Source organism: Mustela putorius, unplaced genomic scaffold (genome assembly GCF_011764305.1).
Source record: "Mustela putorius furo isolate JIRA1106 unplaced genomic scaffold, ASM1176430v1.1 tig00000129_pilon_pilon_pilon, whole genome shotgun sequence".
NCBI lineage: Eukaryota > Metazoa > Chordata > Mammalia > Carnivora > Mustelidae > Mustela > Mustela putorius.
Window position 1 is genome coordinate 21139569 of NW_025421290.1, and position 14924 is coordinate 21154492.

The 14924-nt window shown below is 43.5% G+C and overlaps 1 protein-coding gene across 3 annotated transcripts in view; it reads left to right on the plus strand.

The window, feature by feature from the left end:
• RAD51B (RAD51 paralog B) overlaps positions 1 to 14924 on the plus strand; it is a 682991-nt gene that overhangs the window by 419030 nt on the left and 249037 nt on the right. The gene's annotated exons all lie outside the window — the stretch shown is intronic.

The window sequence follows — 14924 nt, forward strand, 5'->3', positions numbered from 1 at the left end:
TCTCTGTTCCCCACAACGATCAGTAGAGAAAGGATCTAACAGTCCAGCTGGCCTACGACTCCATACCCTGTTCTGAAGTCACCTGGGATTTGGGCAGAAGGACTGGCTGGGCTCCTGTCCACATAAGCACAGTTGGTAGGTGAGGTTGACGTATGGTAACAGTGGCCCTGTGCAAGATTGAAGCTCTGCTCAACCCACACCATCGGCTTTCTCTCCTCTGATGATTTAATGGGATAGCAGTCACTTCAGTGTGGTGACGTGGCCCGTTTCAGGAGCCCCAGATGGCTTCATGGAAAGGAAGACATTGTTAGGCTGCCATCCTGGCATTTCCAGCATCTGGCATGTTAGTATCCTTTTATCTGCATTAATAGTTTTTGATAGATAATAGCACTCAAAAACTAAAACTTGAAAGTGCGTGGATGGGTAAAGGAAAGAACACAAGAGAAAAAGCAGTACTCATTAGAACCAAGAGTGCTTTCTAGTTTTAGTAGTAGAAGCCTTTCTGTTCCAGTTGAATTGATGGCTGATTTCATGTGCAAGAGAAAGTATTTTGGGATTCATACTCCTTAACAAACCATCCCTGCAAAAAGCTGGAGTCCATTTGAAAGATTATATGCCAGTGCATGGCTTGTGTCTCTTCTAAAATAAATTCAACAAGCAAGAGCAGCTCGGAATGGTTGGGGCGAATCAGGGACTCATGGTTGTGAAAGAAGCAGACTTCAAAGCATGGTATGAATTTTCAAGTTTTATTTCCACTCTTGCTTTCCAGCTGGATCTGCTCTGGATTTACTGCAGGATGTTTGAAAATGTGGCTCCCTGCTAATCTCAGACAGTTGCTATGATCAATGGTTTCTTTCATTTCCGATAAAAAACACTGGTGTTTCTGCTTAAATTGTGTGTACTTTCAGCTTTATTATTATAGTTGTAATTTATTGTCCAGCATTACCCAAATTTGTAATCCATTAACCACAGACTTTGGGGTGGGTTGGTCAAGTTAGCAGAGCTCTCTCCACACTTTAGCTCCGAGGCCCTTCCACAGCCCAATTCAAAACTAAAAATGTGCCTCGGTTTGGGTAGGACCATGTACAAATGAGTATGGGTGGGGCAGCTTTAAAAATCCACCTCTCAGGGGTATGGTACAGGTTGGCTCTAATTACTGCTTTGAAAACATAAAATGTCACCACGTGACAATGAGGTTAATGTTAATGACTATGATCAGCATTGCCGACCTTAACATTTTTATAGTCTTTTGAAATGTCCTAAAATGACAAATCACTTAAACCTCCTCAAGCAAATGAAGCATGAAGGAGAGAAGGGGACTGCTCAAAGGCCACACAATAAGTGAGAAGTGGTGGTGCCAGGAACAGAAGTTAGAGTCCCTCCTGAAAATTCCTAGATTTGGCTACAGCTGCCTCTTGGGAGTTTTGGATCAAAATGTTTAAGTGTCCTGGTGACCTTTCGATTTCTGATTCCAAAGTCACAGACATATACCAACACACAACCTCACATCTTTCCATTCACAAGGGACACGTACCTACCCATACTCCACCCTCCCTAGTATTCAAGAATCCATGGCACTTAGCTGGGTGTATTTTACTTCCAGCAACTCTTCAGATGCCATGGAAGGCCTAATTTATAGAAAAGGATTAAAAGCACCCAAGCCCTGTGTTTTTAGCTAAAGAAAGTCTACTTACTATTATGTGAGGTCGGGGCAGCTAGAGTTGAGAGAGGGTGGACAGAGCCTACAAAGTTCTGACAAGCTGTAAATCTCAAAAGGGAGAGGAACTTGTTGAACATGTCCAGCAGGGAGACCAGGGGGTAACAGGATCAAGACAGAGGGACCAACAGGAGAAAGGGAACATTCATGTCAGCCACCAGGAAGTATTTCTTGGTCAGGAGCTCTGTTTTGCTAGCAGTAGTCTGCCAAAGAGAGACACATTTGAAGCATGAGGTACATTACGATCAAATGAGATGAGAGAGAGTTTTCTTGGGGTGCAGTCTTTGAGGTGGTTCGTGGGAGGGCTGGACTAGATGTTTTGAAAGTATTTTCCTCTTACCCTCAGACTTCTTCACTACTTAGGATTTGCTGGCTAATTTCCCAGATCTGCACATGTTCCCATTAACATTTCAGTGTCATGAAGGCAGAAGGGACGAGAACACCAAAGCCAGTTTTGTCAATTGTCTCAACTACGGAGATGACGGGGCCAAAAGCCCAAGAATGGGATGCCAAGAGGGGGTGTGATCCCACAGGGCTTCAAGTTGGAAGGATTTTCTGAGACAAGATCCGTGTTTACCATCATCAAAGAGAATTCAGTACCAAATATGAGAGGCCTCTAGGTCAGAGATCATAGAGGAGGGATGAATAGCTGGTTTCTAGGAGTGGTGCCCAGAGAATAACTTGGTTTGCATTGTAATGTAGCATGAAAAACTTTCAGAATGCATTTGTAATGTTTACTAGGATTTGGGGAGGATTATAAGAAGGTCTGGCAAGGTGGTCTAGCCCAAGGACAGTCCCGCTGAGCTCTGACCTAGGCTCAGATCTCTCTGAGGGCTTTGCTTTTCCTCATTTTTCTGATAAGCCACTAAATAAATTCTAGTTGGATTAAGCTGCATTTCATTCAGTCATACTGACATTTCCTATGCAATAGCTGCATTCCTGCATATATTAGCATAGTTTTAGAGCTATGGCCCCTCCAAAAAAAACTTTTTGGCTAGATGAAGAGACTTTCAAGTGCCTTCCAGCCGATGATTTTATGAGTTGTGGAGCCCCTACTATATGCACTATGTTAATGTTACAGGAAATCCAGAAATGAGCAAGATATGGTCCTTGCCCACAAGATATTTACAGTGTAGATTGAGAAAAGTTTAAAGGCGAGTATTATTAGGTAGAATATGGGTGGTGCTTTCAGACGAGAAAGTATGCACCAGAGATTCCAGGATTTAGGAAGAGGAGGGAGCACATCTCTTTCAGCAGAGGGGAAACTGAAGGGTCCTGGGAGGAAAATGTAAGGGACAGCCCTTGCGGGATAGGTAGGATTTCAACAGGCAAAGAAGACTAGTGATCAGGAAATGCTGTGAACTAAGGCAGTAAGTTCAAAATGGGCCATGTCCCGCCCTTATCTTTTGTCCTCCTCCCCCCACCATCTGTTCTAGCCTCAAAGCCCACTCTCCTGTTTTTCAAATTCACCAAAGTGTTTCTGCCTCTGGGCTTTTCCATTTGTTATTCCTACTGACTGGAGCTCCTGTCCAGATCTCTCCTTGGGCTCCTCCCTCACTGTGTTCAGTCTTGCTCAAGTGTCATTTCAGAGGCGTCTTCCTTCGCCTCTCTATCTAAGATGGGGCCCCTACCCCCATCCCATCCTCTTCTACCCCCAAGCATGCTTTATTTTTCTTCATTGCCCTTATCACTACCTGACCTCATATTATAAATTTGTCTGTGCATTCACTATCTGCCTCCTTTGCTTTCATATAATTTCCTCAAAGGCAGGGACTTTGTCTAGATCACTCTTGTGTTCTGTAGTTTCTGGAGAGCACCCGATAAATATGGAATCTGTGCTGTAGGAAAATGCAGGATATGCTGGGAAGAGGGCAAAGGAGCCCAATTTGCCTGGGGTGGTCACTTACAATAAACCTAGAAGTAGATTGGGACCAGACTTGGAATGCCAGAATGAATTTAGATTTTATGCTGAAATGATCGTAACTATATGCTCTCAGTACTATCTAGATGAGATGTGTAGGATGGTTTAGAGATAGGGAGATTGGAAGTAGGGAGACAATGAACTCATTCATATAGGGAAATGGGGGCACTCAGTATGTACCAGGAACTGTACTTAGTGCTAAGAATACAGAGATGGAAGAATGGCATTCTAGATAGAGGATATATCATTATCAAAGATATGATGGGAAAAGCATGGTCATTTGAAGAACTGCAGTAATTCCTATGGCTGGGAGCGCAGGGGTGATGTTAGAGAAATGCAAGTGATGAGACTTGAGAAATACGCAGAGTGGATCGTGGACATCTGGCATGCCACGTTAGGGAGTTTATGATTTTTCCCAAAGCCCCTGTGAGAAGAATGTGAGGATAATCCATTGGCAACACGTCATTTCCTTGATCAACATGATTGATGAGGCTTATTTGACTGGCGAGGAATGTTTCTTTCCTCCCTTACAGTTCCATGTGCATCCCTTCCAAAGCCACATGCTCAGTCAAAGAAGATGGATGATCTCCCTAGATAGAAAAGGGCTGTTCTTTAGTCAAGGATATGGAGTGGTTGTGTTTCCACACCAGAACCTTTATTCCAGTGGTTCTCAAACTTCAGCATTCATCAGAACCACGGGTGGGGATGGGGGGTGGAAGGGGTGGGTATTAACCTATAGATTGTGGGGCTCCCTCTCTAAGAGTTTCATTCAGTTGTGGGAGGGGCCAGATAATTTGCATTTCTAACAGATTCTCTGGAGTTGTTGTTACCGCTGGTCTAGGGATCATACTTGGAGAACCTTCTTTCAGTAAATCTCTTATCTGTGTAAAGCACCAAGAATATCAAGATTAAAGTATCTCCATCTGAGCTCTCAAGGAGACTATTTTAAGATTGGAGATTAGGCATGTTGGAAGGACTCATGGTAGCCATATGCCTTTATTGGGTCACCAGGCTTTGTCTCAGGTCTGTGACTGTGTAGTTACTAGACTATTCAGGGCCCTTTTGGTAGCAAGAAACAGAAACCCAGTCAAGTTTGCTTACAAAAAGTTAGGACTTTTAATAACAGTAGCTAACAGTATGTACCACATATTGTATGTCTGGCTTGTGCATCCATTGTTGCATTTAAGCCTTACAGCAACCCTCTGAGGTGGATGGTAATCATTATCCTATTTTATAGATAAACTGAGGCTTAGAAAGCAACACAATTACTGACAGAGCCAGGATTCCAACTCAGAAGTCTGGCTCAAGAACTTATAGTTTTAAGGATACATGGCTTGTATCCCCAAGGATACATGGCTACATGCAAATAGGAACTAAATATGGCCTGATTACACAGGAATTGGAAACAGGTAGTTCTCTTCATTTTTCTCATCTCTGCCTCAGGTTTCCAACGCACTGGCCCTTGACCTTATGATCTGATTGGTCCAGTTTACCTTTTTACACCTGGTAATTCTGCGGATGAGTGGTCCTTTGGTCCTGTCACCCATGGCCAAGAAGTCATATGAATGTGGCGAGTACACCTGTCTTTTCAGTGAGTGTATGGATAAGGGGCACCCTTCTCTTACAACAGGTTATGGATGAAGGGCAGATTTCCCCACCCCAACATCGAGTTAAAGAACTTTGTCCAACTAAGCAGTTTGCTTATAAACCCAGAGGTGTGTGTACCTCTGTCAATCCCATCAGTCACATCCATTCTCAGAATCCTTTCCTTCTTGATCAACTTTTGGTATTACTTACCTATTGCTTGTTTATGCTTTGTGCTAATACACAGCCTAAACACACACACACACACACACCAAAAAAAAAAAGAAAAGAAAAGAAAAGAAAAAAAAAAGAAAACCCAAAAAACAAAAAAAAACCAATAACATTTGAAAATATGTTTTTCCAGTCCCAGATAACCATCTGATTCCTCCTTAATTTTCTTTATATCTACAGTCAACCCTAGAATTTTTTTTTTTTTCAGGGATGAGAGAGGTCTCTTCTATTTATCTGGAATCTACAGCCTATTTGAAATAATATTATCTGATGAGACATGAGGCCTAATCTTGCCTGTGTACAAGTCATCTCCTACTCAGGAACATGTGACCAGCACATTAGTGCAGACTATATCCTGTGCTTGGCCATCATTTACCACACTGCTTAAGACAAGATAAGCCAGAGAAGCCAAGATGGCAGCTGGGTAATAGAAGAATGTTCAGTGGAACATCCTTTCCACCATTTATGATATGCTGGAACAGAATTACTTCAGGAGGGGGTCTGAGTTTTATGGGTTAAATGCAAGTGTGTGTGTGGGGAGGGGTTTCTGTGTTTTAACAGAAGACAGTGAGGTCTTTTTGGGTTCTGATATTGATTTTCTTAACCATGTTTCTAAACTAATAGACCCACACAAGCAGCTAAGAGAGTATTACTTCTAGTCATAGAGGATGGATGGTACCCCAGCGGGCTGAGAATAAGGAGACAAACTTATGTTTTTAAATACAATATATGGATAAATGAGGCCAGAAGCAAAATAAGTTGCTTCTAAGTTAAGTGACAAAGAGAACATACCCCCACGAAAGCTATAGGCCAGAGACAGAATCAGTCATTGAAATCTTTAAAGGTAGAGCCCAGGAAATAAAGGTCAATGAATACGTGGCTGCTAGAGCTGAAGGGGTAAATCCAAGGCCCAACCAGAAAGATCCTCCTGACTCCTAAATCGACCAGCCTGGAACCAAGGAAAATAGCTTGTGTTATCTTGTGTTCATTAGAAGGTAAACTGCCCCAGGATAAGAGCCTTTGTCTCTTTTGTTCACTACTGGATCATCAGAGCCTACAGTAATGCCTGGTATAGTAGTTACTCAATAAATACTTGATGACTGATTGAGGCGCCTACAGCTGCAAAGTGAGAGCAATCAAAGAACTACTTAAAGCTTTAGATATGTATTTACCTTAAAGAAGCATGAAACCACTATTGTGGTTTTTCTCACCGGACATAATCATATATGTTCTAAAATTCCTCCAAAGTGCAGTCAGCTTTACCTGTGTACCTGCACTGAGTGTGCATGATAAATACATTGGGCAGTGCAGGGAAAGTGTCAGAAGGGAAAGAACTGGAAGCCCAATAACTCTGCCTTTGAAGGCGAACTCTCTCCCATTTACAGCAGTGTGGTAATGGAAGCCGTTGAGTCTGATATACAGTATGGATATTTCTGAGGGGCTTACTATCTACTGGGTCCTGTGCTCAGCAGGTGCTAAGGGTACAGAAGCAGAAGTTACAGTCCCTGCTTTTTCCTAAGCTCGCAGTCAGGAGGAAGTGTGATGGACCAGTAAACGAAGTGTGCTCTGATGGCCGTGGGTGGAGGATACTGCTGGGTGGCACACGGGCGGGAGTCCTGGTTTGGGAATGAGAATTCTCCAGGAAGGCTTTCCAGGGAAGAGACCCTTGAGCTGTATCTTGAAGGATCCATAGCGGATTCCAAGAGAAGAAAGAGGATGGGAAGGTGCTCCTGGCCTTGAGAAAAGCCCATGTAAAGGGCTAGAGTGTGGCATACTCTAAGCTGCCACAGGAGCCCTGTGGGAGGGGTGCTGTGGCTGGCAGGCAAGAGGTCGTCTGTCAAGATAGGCAGGGGTGGGTTGTGAAAGATGCTTCTCATCATATTGGCCACTTTGAATTCTTTATTGGGGGGGGGGGGCGTGGGGAGCCACTGAAACAGGCCAGAGACAGGAAGATTTTGTGGTTCCAAGAGATTTCGCAGGGAGTGGTGTACAGGTTAGAGGAAATGGGGGTGAAACTAGAGAAATAGGATTTTGATCTCTTTGAGGGGAATTACTTTTGGGTGGGAATAGCTTTAGATTTCTCAAGGTAATGGGAACTTTATAATAAGCTTTAATTAACTATTTTGAAGTCTGGGTGGCCAGGTGTGGCTTTGGTTTCCCAGTCATCAGCCGGGGGAGGGGGGGATTTCTTGGTGCACTCGGGCGCCTGAGTAGCATCAGGTGAGCTCTCCCTCTATCAGGGCACCTTATAGGTAGACATGCTTATCTGTCATGTTTTGCTAGGTGGTGAGAGAAAATAGCCAATGGTTTAAATGGCCCTATGGAAATTAGTTATCTGTTTTGTGTTCCTTTTTCTAGCAAGAGTAAGGAGCATCCATTATGTGTCAGACATTGTACTGAGCATGAAAATTCCCAACAGCTTTGTGGGGTTCATTTGTTACCTCCGCTTCAGAAACAAAGAAACTGAAACATGGAACATTTACATAAGCTGCTGATGGCCAGCTAACTAGTGATTAGCTGGAATTCAAACCCAGATTTGGGGTCTGTGCCCTTGATCAGTACATTATACTCAGTTCTTCTTCTTCTTCTTCTTCTTCTTCTTCTCCTTCTCCTTCTCCTTCTCCTTCTTCTTCTTCTCCTTCTTCTCCTTCTTCTCCTTCTTCTCCTTCTTCTCCTTCTTCTCCTTCTTCTCCTTCTTCTCCTTCTTCTCCTTCTTCTCCTTCTTCTCCTTCTTCTCCTTCTTCTCCTTCTTCTCCTCCTCCTCCTCCTTCTCCTTCTCCTTCTCCCTCTTCTTCATTTCATTTATTTATTTGTCAGAGACAAAGAGAGAGAGTAGTAAAGCAGGGGGAACAGCAGGCAGAGGCAGAAGCAAGCTCCCTGCTGAGCAAGGAGCTGGATTCAGGACTCCATCCCAGAGCCCTGAGATCATGACCGACTGAGCCACCCAGGTGTCTCACATCATACTCAATTCTACAAGATGATCATACCGCTGCCTCACTGAGCTTCTGGTCACGGATTTCTGCCTGCCATTGCCAGAGTAGAGAGGGTCCCATGCTAAGTGATATGATAATTGTGGCCATTTCTTTGTAGGCACCCCGAAGTCTCTTTACAGACATGAGAGAATAGGTGTTTTTAAACAGCAAACAAGCCCCTGCCTTCGGAATGAGGAGACCTGTGTTCAAGGGCCAGCTCTGCCACAAACCATCTGTGTTACTTTGAGCAAGTCACTTAACTCCTCTGGGCCTGGGCTCCCTCACCCGGATGTGTAGGATGTAGCAGTGGTTGATGTCTTGCAAAGCTGTCTTCTTCAAAGGGTAACTGATACTTTCTTTTTCAAGTTTCAGACAAGCTTCTCTGTTTCTTCTTTAAAGATGAACAAAGCAAAACCCTAGGCTGGACTAAACCCTCTGTGTACATTTTGGCACATCCCTTCGTCACTGTTATTATTACACTGGTTATGTAGAGCAGCAATCTTCACATTTTTTTGAATCCACAAACCAATCGTCTTTAAGCACACTGCCCAAAATATGAAAAACTGCTCTGTAAAATATAGTACTACTATGCCATTAGGTTATATAAAACACACCAGAAATAGAGGTTTTTAAAAAAATGAAATGGATTCTAATACTTTCATCCCACATCACGGTGAGTCATCATAGGTATGCCTGCCACTGATGTCACGGGGACAGTTCAAATTTCTCCCTTCCTTGTTTTCATTGCAAAGCTCTCCACTGTCCCGAAAAGAAGGAGACTGAGCCCCAAACTTGAGCATCGCCTCCATTCTTTCAATTGTTCGTTCATTCACGGATGAAGCATCTATTATGTAAAAAGCTTGCCAGGAGCTCAAGGGCCACAAGAACAGTATCAGTCTTGGCCTCTGCCCTCCAGAACCCAAAGGCTAATTCTAATTTTTGTCAGCCTTATCTCGGAATCCTAGAATTCCTGCATACTGTAATGAAGCCAAACCTACATCTAAATGGGTTGTACGTGTTGCACTACAATGGAGAGGACGGGAAAAGATAAGAAAAGAAAGGAAGGCCAGCATGTGAGGTCCACACACACTAGACAGTGAAAGTCCCACTGACCGTGGCACTTAATGAATTGCCAGGATGAGGGCGGCAGATTTTATTTTATTTTTTTTAAAGATTTTATTTATTTATTTTACAGAGAGAGATCACAAGTAGACAGAGAGGCAGGCAGAGAGAGAGAGGGAAGCAGGCCCCCTGCTAAGCAGAGAGCCCGATGCGGGACTTGATCCCAGGACCCTGATATCATGACCTGAGCCAAAGGCAGTGGCTTAACCCACTGAGCCACCCAGGCACCCCCAGGTGGCAGATTTTAAATGTCTGGGGCACTCGTGGAAAGGAGAGACCATCACGATCTTTCGGTGGTGTGGGCCACCATCTTAGGAGAGTAGGACACAAGGAAGATGGACTCCCTGACCTGTCTGTCCTGAATCACAGTGTATGTAGGGCCCTGTGTATCAGCCCGCGGACAGCCTCCATTGCTCATAAAGGTACAGGCGGCACATCGGCCATGTATTTCGCTGAGAACTCACCAGGCTGGCCAAGGTAGCTCTGTGTAGCTTAGCACCTGTGGTGGGGGACTGTTTTTCTTGGCCAGCTATTTCATGAGCACCAAATCAGATAAACTGCGCTTGGTTCCTATGCTCACTCCAGACACAAACAATTAAGCACATCCTGCTGGAACAGTCATGTTAGGGAACCTGGCTTTCCTGTGCTGATCATCTAGTTTTCCTGCCCCTCAGGGTCAGAGTTTGGAGAAGTGGTTGAGGCAACCTTGAGTACCTGGTTGAGCTGTTAACCCTTAAAAGGGGTTTAGCTGTTCACCAGATATGTTTGAAAATGGTTTGCAGCCAAAGCCTTACCATGTGTGGCAGTTTTCAATAATTACCAAAATCATGCTTTCATTAATTTTACCATCTATTCCGGGCTGGCTTAGAGAAGTTGGAGATTGCAACTGATGGATCCTTTTCTGGTTTGTAACCAAGCTGCACTCTTAGGTTGGGCTAGTCACCTCACAAGTCTTCATTTATTCATCAGTGAACTGGGGTAAAGTTGCCCATGCCTTGGTGAAATTCACAAAGAAAAACTTCATTTAGTTGGATTTCAAATTTTGTGAGAAATCACTTCCTTTCACAAGGATGCAGGGGTCAGCTGAGACTAGCATGACTGATTCTAGAAGCAGCCCGAGCTGAACAGCACTCTGAAGGAGTCATCGAGATGGGTACACATGACCCAGCCTGACCTTTGCCCAACTAGCATCAGGAACCATGGCAGGCATGGAAGAACTAGGATCTTGATATTTTGCCCTACAGATAAACATTCTTGCAATTCTAAGTGCAGGTGGAATTTGTGATAAGCGTGTATTGGTGAGATCTTTGAAAATATGTAAGTTAGTAATGCAATCTCTATGGGAAGATGTACGGCCTTGGAGACTGAAATGAGATTCCAGGGTTCCAGGGCAAGGGCCTGGTGGAGAAGGAGCTAGGAGTATATGTTAATCACTGGAGGACAGCTTAGAGAGCACCAGGCCATGGACTGCGCCATCAGGAAAGGAATCTAGAAAGGTGAGGAGACTCGTGAGAAAGAAGGTGACTTCTCTTGACAGGTCACTGTTGTTCTGACTCAGTAAGGATGAGAAAGGAAAGCCAGAAACCTACATGACAGCTTCTTTTTTGGATTGGACAAAAATATTGATTCTTTTTTGTTTTTTCTATCTGGAATTTGACAGGGTCAGTTCACGTCTGGGTTTTCAGCACTTAATACAGGGCCCTTTTGTCTAGGGAGGCGGCTGGACTGGTTTTTCCTCCAGGCAGGTGCACAGAGGGCGTTTATTGTAGCTTGAAACACAAACACCGAGCCCCTAGGCCCCGATCCACACACTCTCTAGCATGGCTCAAGGAAATAAAGTGAACAATGTCTCTTGCAACAGGCGAGCACTGTAAATGCCACTCCTGAATGAAATATTTCTTAAAACTTTGTATCCGTAACTCGATCATCTCTTAAAACTTAATTATATGTCGGGGAAAAGGAAGCCATTGGCTCCTCCAGCTGTCCAGGTTGAACAGGGTGCACAATGGAGCATATCCGATTCGCGGCCTCACTTAGGTAATCAGATTAATATCTCCTGAATTGAATTTACCCTTTTGATATGGAGTCTTTCAGCTGCCTTGTTTCACATCTCGAATTCTGACAAAGCTGTGCGGCCTTTGAGTAATTTCCCTGAAATCTATATGCGGGAAGCCTGTTCTCTTTCGAGCACTTTTTGGGACTTGTACCAATTAAATCTGATTCTGGCACACTTTTAATGGCATACTTTCCCCTGAGTCAACAACTGCTCCAAAAATCTGAGGTCATTTGTTTAATTTAAAAGCAAAGGTTATGAAACAACCATTTCAGGCTTCACCAGCCAAGGCCCTGTGGCTTTGAAAGGGGCGATGAGACTGGGGCAAGGCTAGTAAACTGGATTTCTTACACACAAAATAAATTAATTACTGTGTTTCTGTTAAATCAGTATCAAATCAGGTCTGTCCACACCCTCTCTGTCAACTTCGCTGTCCCTTTCTCTGCAAACACACCCCCTCCTCCTGGGGCTTTCATGCTCACAATTGAAGTTCACCCTCTTGCTGTTATTCTTGCAAAACAAACATCTGGACTGGATTTTTGTCAGCTGGAGTTGAGGGAGAACTGTAAATGATGCAGTGATTTTTTTTTTCATCCTTATTAAATATATTTATAGCCAGTCTGAAGCCAGGAAACATGTTTTCAAATGGCTAGCACCCTTGATTGGAGGTTCTCAAGGAATGTACGGTAGACAGTGTTATTCCCCTTGCCATGTTCTAAATAATACAAAGATGGAATTACATAATTCCCTATTTGGGTGGTTGTTGGATTTTGGGGGGGGTTCCCTGAAGGACCCTTCATTAGGACATCTTGTACAATTCCATTGTATTAGCTTATCTAATGCACCTTTCTTTCCATCAGTGAGAGAAAAGGGAATGTAACTGGCAGAGTATTTCTGAATAATTACAGTGATAGAGAGGGAGTTTCTGGTTGTTTGGGACATGAACCAATGGCATGGGCATTTTCTTTTGCCAAAAGAATACAACTTGGATCCTATGCCTGCCTTTTCCACTTAACAACCTCTAGAATCCGAAAGCAGTAAATCTTAAAGAATCTTACTCATTTTCTCATTATTTAAGATAATAAAAGGCTCCACAAGGGGCTTAGGAAAATAATTTATAAAATACTTTGCTGTGCCCTTATACCTTATTAAATCACAAAGCCTTGGGGTTTATATAATTATTTAAGAAACAAAAACCTTCTAGAAGAGGCTGAGTCACATGACAATTTTTTTTTTGAGATCCCTTCCACTTCTATGATTTGAGATGATTCTTTGATTTTCTTTCACTGTCACTTAAAAAAAAGAAGAAGAAGAAGAAAGCTGTTTGGGAATGAGGATTGTTACCCACAGGCATTTTCTTCTCCAGGGAAGAGACTATTCTGCTTCCTGCCACCCAAGCCAGTCATTCCTCAGCTGGAACAATAGCGTTTAGTGTTCTCCATCTTGCTAAGCATTAGTTTCTGTTGTTACGAAAGTGAATTGAAACCAAATGTACTTTCTATTGGAAAAGCTGCCATTGATCTGAGCTCATGGGGAGTACTGAGCGGGAGGGTACTCATAAAACAGAGGGGACATCCTTGCTGTTGCGTGACACACCAGCGATCTCTCTGCCAGCCCTCAGATGCAGCTCTATATTATTTTGTTCCTGCCACTTGAAAATCGGTGCTCCATATTTAGTTCTTAGAAATGTTCACAGATCCTTTAGCAAATTATCTTTCTAATGGACTGGGAAGGCTATTCTTAAAGCGAGACCCTTCATTAACCAAGAGAGCACACAAGATAGCGCATGGGCCTCACCTAGGAAGGCAACTCTGTGTCATCTGTCTGATGGAGCATGTTGGAGACAGAGTAGCCCCGTTACCTGTGGATTTCTGCGGCATACTTCCCAGTTGCTGAAGTAGAAGCCAACATCAGTGCCACTGGCACTGTCTGTGAAAGGAACCGAGCAAGGTCATCACTCATCACCAGCCTCATGATTCAGAGGGCCGTGCATCAGAAAATGGCAGGCTCAAGGGTAAATAAAGAGCATTTATCTTCAGGTAGGAAGAAAGGAGAATCACAGAGAGTTAGAGAGATGTGAAAAGCAAAGACGAATCCAGCCATACAGGAAACAACACTGCATCTTTCAAGAGCAGAGAGCCAAAAGGTTCCTGCTGAATTTAACTTTCATTTTATCTGGAGATGAAAATCAGGGGGTGGATGAAGGTGCTGGCGAGTAGTTCTTCCAGGCTGTTCCATGCAAGAGGTGTGGAGGTCTCTGTCTGTGCTTGGAAGCTTCCACAGGATTTTCCTAACAACAACAATAATAAAGACTACAGTTCCTTTTATTACATCTCCCTAAAGAAGCATTTTTAAATGCAGTGTTTTCATTGTAAAACACTGCAACTTCTAGGAGAGTCAGGCTCTCTGCCTGAGAGCTTGTGAGGAAATGGACACAGAGCCTCTGGTGTTGGCCACTAACTAGTTCCTCTAACCAAAAGAAATGAATACTTCTAGCTGTGATGCTTCGGGAAATTCAAGAGAGTGCGAACACATTACATAAGGACTATTCTTAGACACACCAAGACAGTATATGTAAATCAACTTGCTGTCTATCATGAGAAATATAACTGATTAATATGATTCTTTTTGTAATTTTATTTTATTCTGCTATATTTTGTGTTAGTTTGAGACCATGATCAGGCATGGATATCTTTTATTTAGATTCGTGTTTTCTGTAATTCAAGGCTTTAAAAATTAATAAGTTTTGAATCAGCCGGTGGCCCTGTAGAGGCTCCTGGGGAGACTTGTAAACCTCACGAGGTTGCCCTGTCTGTTCTGTGTAAATCTCTTTGTCCTCTGGCAGAGCCTGGGCACAAATAAGATCAGACACCGTGTTCACTCCAGGGTGGAATGGATCCCATCAAAACTGTAGGCTGTTTGCCCCTCAGGCACCCAAGCCTGATTTCCTATCACCTGATGAATTTTTAAATGTTCTATATTTTCATCCTTCCTGCTTGTGCTCTGTAGCTTTGCTTTTTCGAACCTGGTTCTAGCCTTTTCTTTAGCTTTTTCCCTCTTAACTCCTTTGTGAGCCATTTCACTTCCTCTCTCACAGACTTTTTCAAGACATTACAGTCATGGCACAGCCTCTTCTGTGGAGTAAGTTGGAGTAAGTTGTTCCCCCAGCTGGGAGCTCCTGTCTCTGTCAGTGTGTTGGAGATGTACCCATTTAGATAGAGTGTCCTTTCTTCCATTACCTTGTACCTCCTCACCTCCCATTTGTCCAGCCCTGGACACCTCATCTATGTATACATGAAACTCATTCCCTCCAGGAAGGTTCTA